This window comes from Panthera tigris, chromosome C1, assembly GCF_018350195.1.
Source record: "Panthera tigris isolate Pti1 chromosome C1, P.tigris_Pti1_mat1.1, whole genome shotgun sequence".
Lineage (NCBI taxonomy): Eukaryota > Metazoa > Chordata > Mammalia > Carnivora > Felidae > Panthera > Panthera tigris.
The window spans coordinates 17,593,668-17,601,740 of record NC_056667.1 but is presented as its reverse complement, the minus strand read 5'-3'; the positions used below and the strand labels follow the sequence as shown (position 1 = coordinate 17,601,740).

Sequence of the window (8,073 nt, the reverse complement as noted above, 5' to 3'; positions counted from 1 at the left end):
TGGAGGAAAAAAGCCTATAGTTTGGAAATTTTAAAACATACTTTAAAATAGCTTTGCACAGTGGCAGTATCATAGCCAATGAGGTTTATCCGAGGCACGATTATTGCTAATTAAAACATACTTTAAAATAACTCACTGATCAAAGAAGGCACCATACAGGGAATGAGAAAATGCTTAGAATAATATTGAGAACACTATGTACTGAACCTTGTGAGATGGAATGAAGTCTTTAGAGAGGATGCTGGGAAGATGGCAGAGAGGAGGCACCAGGAATCTATCTCCAGACCTGGACAACAATTGCACTGGCAGAATTTGATGCAACTTTTGTAGAACTGTGGAGTCTACCAAGGCTCCAACTTCCAGAGGAAGATTTGGATGGTGAATTGTGGTTAGTGTTGGTCAACTTAGCTGCCTATTCCCCACCCCCAGCCACGGAACAGGCAGCTATGAATGTGTTCCTGGAACAACTTGCACACAGCTCATGGGAGCCCAAGAGGGCAAAAAGGACCCTGCCCTCCAAATACCTGGGATTTGAGCTCAGATCTCTGATGGCTGCTTCTGGTCACAGAGGTGGGCAGCCATTGTTGTGCCTCCCCCATTGTTGCAAGCCCCTCCTCCTTGGGCTAAAGTGACTTCCAGTGGATTTAAAGGGCTAGTGCCCTCCCCTCTCCCATTCAAATATTACCCATTTGGGGAGCCAGACATTAAAAACGAGGATATTCAAAAGCAACTGCATGTATGAGGAAAATTAGAAAGTGACCATGCATGCCCAGGGAAAGGCTCAGAAAAGACCTGAGGAGACTTTAAGTTTATACCTCTGGATTATCCTCAGCATAGAAACAGCCTTCAATAATCAAAATACAAAAACAATAACAATAAAACCCCAGCAAACCCAGGAGGGTAGTAACTGATTTCCAGAGTTATGACATCAGATTCCAACGTCCAGTTTTAAACAAATCACCAGGCATGCAAAGAAACAGGGAAACATGTCCCTTCAAAAGAAAAAAGTGAATCAACAGAAACTTAAAAACAAGTCTCTGAAAAAGACCTGATGGCAGATAAATTAGACCTTAAAACAGCTGCCTTAAAGACGCTCAAAAAACTAAAGGAAGCTGTGGGAGAAATTCGAGAAAATGATGTATGAATGAAACCTATGTCAATAGATAGCTAGATAACGTAAGAAACCGCACACGCACAAAATTCTGGAGCTGAAAAGTACAATAACTAAAATGAGAATTTCACCAGAGGGATTCAAAGGTAGATTTGACTAGGGAGAAGAAAGGATACCGCACTTGAAGACAGGACAATGGAAATTATGGAGCCTGAGGAACTGAAAGAAGAAAGATTGAAGAAAAGACCATATGTTAGAGCAGAGATCAACAGAATAGAGAACCAAAAAACAATAGAGAAGATAAATGAAACAATTGTTTTTTCAGGGCGCCTGGGTGGCTCAGTCAGTTGAGCATCCAACTCTTGATTTCACCTCAGGTCATGATCCCAGGGTTATGGGATTGAGCCCTGTGTCAGGCTCTGCACTGAGTGTGGAGCCTGCTTAAGATTTTCTCTCTCTGAGCCAAAGCATAAGAGACTGTTAAAAACTGAGAACAAACTGAGGGTTGATGGGGGGTGGGAGGGAGGGGAGGGTGGGTGATGGGTATTGAGGAGGGCACCTTTTGGGATGAGCACTGGGTGTTGTATGGAAACCAATTTGACAATAAACTTCATATATTGAAAAAAAATTTTTTTTAATTAAAAAAAAAAAAAAAGATTTTCTCTCTCTGCCCCCCTCTCCTACTTGCATGTGAACTGTCTCTCTCTAAAAAAAACTTTTTTTAAAGTTCATTTTTTGAAAAGATCAGCAAAATGACAAACCTGTAGCTATGATGAAAAAAGAAGATTCAAATTACTAAAATAAAAATGAAAATGGGGACATTACTACTAATTCTATAGAAATAAAAAGGACTATAAGAGAAAACTAATGAGCAGTTGTACTCCAACAAACTGGATAACCTAGATGAAGTGGGAAATTTCCAAAAAACAAAACCTACCAAGACTGCATCACAAAGAAATAGAAAACCTGAATAGACTTATAACTAGTAAGGAGATTGAATCAATAGTTTTAAAATCTCCTGTCAAAGAAAATCCCTGGACCCAATAGCTTCTTGACAAATTCTACCGTTTAAAGAACTAACTTTTCCAAAAAATTAAAGAGGAGAGAAAACTTCCTAACTTTGCAAGACCAGCATTAAACTCATATCAACCCAGACAAAGACACTACCGGAAGACTACAGACCAATATCCCTATGATCATTGATGCAAAACTCTTCAACAAAATACTAGCAAACCCAAATCAGCAAAATATTCAAAGTATTACACACCATCACCAAGTGGAATTTATTCATGGAATGCAAGGATGGTTCAAGATACAGAAATCAATCGTTATAATACACCACATTAACAAAATGAAGGGGAAAAAACATGATCATCTCAACTGATGAAAGCATTTGACAAAATCCAACACTTTTTTGTGACAAATACACTCAAGAAACTAGGACTAAAAGCAAACTACCTCGACATAATAAAAGCCATATAAAAAACCTGTAGCAAACATCATACTCAATGGTGAAAGACTGAAAGCTTTTCCTCTAGGACCACACACAAGACATGAATTCCTGCTTTTACCACTTCTCTTTGGAAGTCCTAGCCAGAGCAGCTAGTCAAGAAAAAGAAATAAAAGGTATCCAAATTAAAAAGGAATAAGTAAAATACTCTGTTTGCAGATGATATAAGCTGATATGTAGAAAACCCTGAAGATTCCCATACACGCACACACACACACACACACACACACACTGTTAGTTACTAAGTAACCAAACAGCATGGTACTGGCATAAAGCAGACATAAAGTAGATAAATGGATTAGAATAGAGAGACTCAAAATAAATCCTTGCACATGTGGTCAAATTATTTTTGAAAACGGTGCCAAGACATTCACTGGGGGAAAAAAACAGTCTTTTCGACAAATGGTGCTGGGAAAACTAGATATCTATGTGCAAAAGAATGAAGTTAGACCCTTCTCTGATATCATACAAGATTAACTCAAAATGGATCAAATACCTACACGTAAGGCCCAAAAAACAATAAAACTCTTGGAAGACAGATGACATAGGACAAGAGTTCATGATACTGGATTTGGTAGTGATTTTGTGGATACACCAAAGGCACAGAAAACAAAAAGAAATAGACAAATGGACTTAATGAAAATTTTTAAAATTTGTGCATCCAAAGGCACCATCAACAGGATTTATAGAACAAACCTCAGTTAAAAAAAAAAAAAAAGAATGCGGGGCGCCTGGTGGCTCAGTCGGTTAAGCGTCCAACTTCGGCTCAGGTCATGATCTCGCGGTTTGTGAGTTCAAGCCCCGTGTCGGGCTCTGTGCTGACAGCTCAGAGCCTGGAGCCTGTTTCCGATTCTGTGTCTCCCTCTCTCTCTCTGACCCTCCCCCGTTCATGCTCTGTCTCTCTCTGTCTCAAAAATAAATAAATGTTTAAAAAAATTTGTTTAAAAAAAAAGAATGCATGCCTCAGAATGGGAGAAAATATTTGCAAATAATATATCTGATAATATTAAATATTTAATATTATTTTTAATATTAATAAAATATTGATTTTATTTAATATTCTGATTAAAATCCAGAATATAAAGTAGTAGACTCCTAAAACTCAACTAACGAAGGACAGACCAATTTAAAAATGGAAAAGGTCTTCAACATATATTTTTCCAAAGAAAATATACAAATGGACATTAAGAATAAAAAGATGATCGGAATCACTAATCGCTAGCGAAGTAGAAATCAAAACCCCTAGATGGCACTTTACAACCATCAGAATGGCTTTATCAAAAAACAAAAAGACAAACCAGAAAATAAGTGTTGGCAAGAATGAGGAGAAATTGGAACCCTTGTGCGTTGCTGGTGGGAATGTAAAAGGGTGCAACTTTTGTGAAAAACAATGTAGCACTTTCTGAAAAAAATTAGACGTAGACTTACCATATGGTCCAGCAATTCCACTTTGGGGTGTATGCCCCAAAGAACTGAAAACAGAGTCTCAAAAAGAGTATTTATACACCTGTGTTGATACCAGCATTGTTCACAATCATCAAAACATGGAGGTAACCCAAGTGTCTGTTGACAGATGAATGGATAAGCAAACCGAAATATACTTACATATGTGTTTGCTTTTCAATGTATTTCACCTGTATATTGCACAGTTTGCTTAGCCACATATATGTTACTCAATGTCAAAAAGGAAGGAAATTCTGCAATGATACAACATGGATAACCCTTGAGAACATTAAATGAAATCAGCCAGTCACAAGAAGATTCCACTTCTCTGAGATACTTAGCATAGTTCGAATCACAGAGACAGAAAGTAGAGTGGTGGGTACCGGCTGTAGAATTTCAGTTTTACAAGATGAAATCAGTTGTCGTGATGGATGACAGTGATGGTTGTACATTATGAATATTTAATACCACTGAACTGTACACTTAAAAATGATTAAGATGATAAATTGTACGTTATATGTATTTTACCACAATAAAAAATGGGAAAAAATGGAAAAGTGTACTTAAAGGAAATGTATAGCCTTAAATTTATATTGGGAAAAATGAAAGGCTGAGATTTTTTTTTTAATTTTTTTTTTAACGTTTATTTATTTTTGACAGAGAGAGACAGAGCATGAACGGGGGAGGGTCAGAGAGAGAGGGAGACACAGAATCTGAAACAGGCTCCAGGCTCTGAGCTGTCAGCACAGAGCCCGACGCGGGGCTCGAACTCACGGACCGCGAGATCATAACCTGAGCCGAAGTCAGACGCTTAACCGACTGAGCCACCCAGGCGCCCCAAGGCTGAGATTTAATAAGTTATGGAATATCATTGTAAAAACATCAGGAAGCAGGGTTGGGGGGTGGAAACGGAGCACCAATTCAAAGAAAATAATATTTAAGTGATGAAATTAAAAGCAGAAACTCAAGAAGCAGAATAGAATAATGATCAATAGGGCCAATAGTTTATTCTTTGAAATACTAACAATAAACAGAAAAAAGAAAAGAAAAGAAAAGGCACAAATAAACAATCTTAGGAATGAAAACACACTACACAGCAAGATTAAAAAGAGAATAGGGGTGCCTGGGTGGCTCGGTCATTAAGTGTACGACTCTTGATTTCAGCTCCAGTCATGATCTCAGGGTTTGTGAGATCGAGCCCCAAGTTGGGCTCTGTGCTGACAGCATGGAGCCTGCTTGGGATTCCCTCTATCCTCTCTCTCTCTCTCTCTCTGCCCCTCCCCTTGCTCTCTTTCTCTTAAAAATAAAAAAAAAATTTTTTTTTTAATTTTAACATTTAATTATTTTTGAGACAGAGAGACAGAGCATGAACAGGGGAGGGGCAGAGAGAGGGAGACACAGAATCTGAAACAGGCTCCAGGCTCTGAGCTGTCAGCACAGAGCCTGACGCAGGGCTCGAACTCGCGGACCACAAGATCATGACCTGAGCCGAAGTCAGACATTTAACTGACTGAGCCACCCAGGCGCCCCCCAAAATTTAAATTTTTTAAAGAGAATAAGATGGATGATTTTGTACCAATAAAATTTGAAACAAATAAAATAATTCCTTGAAAAAAGCACTAACCCAAATGACTTAAGGAGAAGTAGAAACCTTGAAAGTCCTCTAACATTTAAGGAAACCGAATCAGTACTACACGATCGTCCTGTAAAGAAAACACCAGACCCAGGTGGTTTTACAGTTGAGTCACGCAAAACTTCCAAAGAGGTTGGAAGTCTTACTGTTTTTCAGACAATGGAAAAAGGGGACACACCTCGCGTCATTCATAACACTACCATAATTTTGACACCATAATTAGAGGAAAATAGTAAAATAATAGGATAGCTCTATCCACTCATAAATAAAGATCCAAAAAATTCTTTTTTTTAATTTTTTTATGCTTTTATTTTTGAGACAGAGAGAAAGCATGAGCTGGGGAGAGGCAGAGAGAGAGGGAGACAGGAACCGAGCAGGCTCTGCACTGACCGAGCTGTGAGATCATGACCTGAGCAGAAAGTTTTTTTTAAGTTTATTTATTTTGAGAGAGAGAGAGAGAGAGAGAGAGCATGCGGGGGCAGGGAGAGGCAGAGAGAGAGGGAGAGAGAGAATCCCAATCAGGCTCTGCCCTGCCATTGCAGAGCCCGACCTGGGGCTCATTCACATCAACCATGAGATCATGACCTGAGCCAAAATCAAGAGTCAGACACTCAACCGACTGAGCCACCCATTCACCCCCAAAGATGCAAAAAATCCTAAGCAAAATATCACAAACTGAATCCAGGTAACAGTCATAAAAGTATAACAACACTTGTTGAAATTGGTTGTATAGCAGGAATTTAAGGTTGCCTTTAATATCAGAAAAAAATGCCAGTGAATTCAACACATTAACGGAGTAAAGCTAGATGATCTCAATAGTTTCAGAAATATTTTTTGATAAGTCACATTTGTTTTTTGTGGGTTTTTTTTTTTTTGTAGTTTTTTTAAGTAGGCTCCACACCCAACATTGAGCTTGAACTCATGACCCTGGGATCAAGAGTTGCATGCTCTACCAACTGAGCCAGCCGGGCACCACCCCTGATACATCACATTCGTAATTCAGAATAACAACAACAACAAACCTATGTGAAAAGCAGGACCAGAAGTGGGTATACGCTAACAGTTTACAGCAAACATTATACCTAAAAGGGGGTGTTGAGAAGCAAGCCTTGTAAAGCAGGAGTGAGCTGGGGTGCCCAGTATCACTGTGCTAAGCGCTATTTGGGAGGTCCTAACCCATGCAATAAAACAGGTAAAAGAAATAAGGGACATCAGAATTCGCAAGGAAGAAACCAAGCTGTCACTGTTCTCAGATTGTGTGATTGTCCACATACAAAACCTCAAAGAATATACAAATGAATTCTTAGAAGTAACATGATATGTTAGCAGGTTGTTGGATCCGTAGATAGAAACCAGTTGCATTTCTACAGTCCAGAAACTAGAAAACAATGAAAAACTTCCTTCTTCTGTAACAATGAAAGATACAAGATACCTAAAACAAAATGAGGAACAGTTGTGCCAGAGACTCAACAATTGCCACTCCCCACGGCCCTAACCCCTCATCCCACTGGAAGGAGATGGGGCAGACAATGTGGCCTGCATCTGAAGGCCTCCCAGACGGTATGAAAGGTCCCCAGTAAGTCCTGCTGGCTGAGTTCACTTACAGACCGAGCTCCTGGCAAAATCTTACACACCCCAGGTGTGTCCTCAGCTCTTCAGTCTTTCAGAAGATGCCAAACTGGAGTGCTTCCAGGATGGTTCTCAAGAAGAAGAGTAGATTCAGCTCCTTAGAAATGTAATCCCTTGGGGCGCCTGGGTGGCTCAGTCGGTTAAGCGTCCGACTTCAGCTCAGGTCACGATCTCCCGGTCCGTGAGTTCGAGCCCCGCGTCGGGCTCTGTGCTCACGGCTCAGAGCCTGGAGCCTGCTTCCGATTCTGTGTCTCCCTCTCTCTCTGACCCACCCCTGCTCATGCTCTGTCTCTCTCTGTTTCAAAAATAAATAAACTTAAAAAATTAAAAAAAAAATGTAATCCCAAAGTGTGGTCCCAACTCTAAGATGTCATCCAATGTCTGGAGTAAATCGTCGCTGTTGGTCATTATTGGAGAATGGCTGCTATGAAAACCGGCAGGTCCAACTTCTTACAAAATTGAGTTGTCCCTAACTCTTAAGTCTTAAATATTGCATCAAATGTCTGGAGTATGGAGCACCTGGGTGGCTCAGTTGGTTAAGCATCTGATTTCGGCTTAGGTCATGATCTCACGGTTCATGAGTTCGAGCCCTGCATGAGGCTCTGTGCCGACAGCTCAGAGCCTGGAACCTGCTTTGGATTCTGTTTCTTCCTCTCTCTCTGACCCTCCCCCCTCTCAAAAATTAATAAATATTTAAAAATTTTTCAAATGTCTGGAGTAAATCCATGCTGTTTTGGATTTGATTCC

The 8,073-nt window shown here is 39.8% G+C and overlaps 1 pseudogene; it reads left to right on the top strand.

The window, feature by feature from the left end:
• Positions 1-49: 49 nt before the first annotated feature.
• Positions 50-199, top strand: LOC122241594 (annotated as a pseudogene).
• Positions 200-8,073: the final 7,874 nt, after the last annotated feature.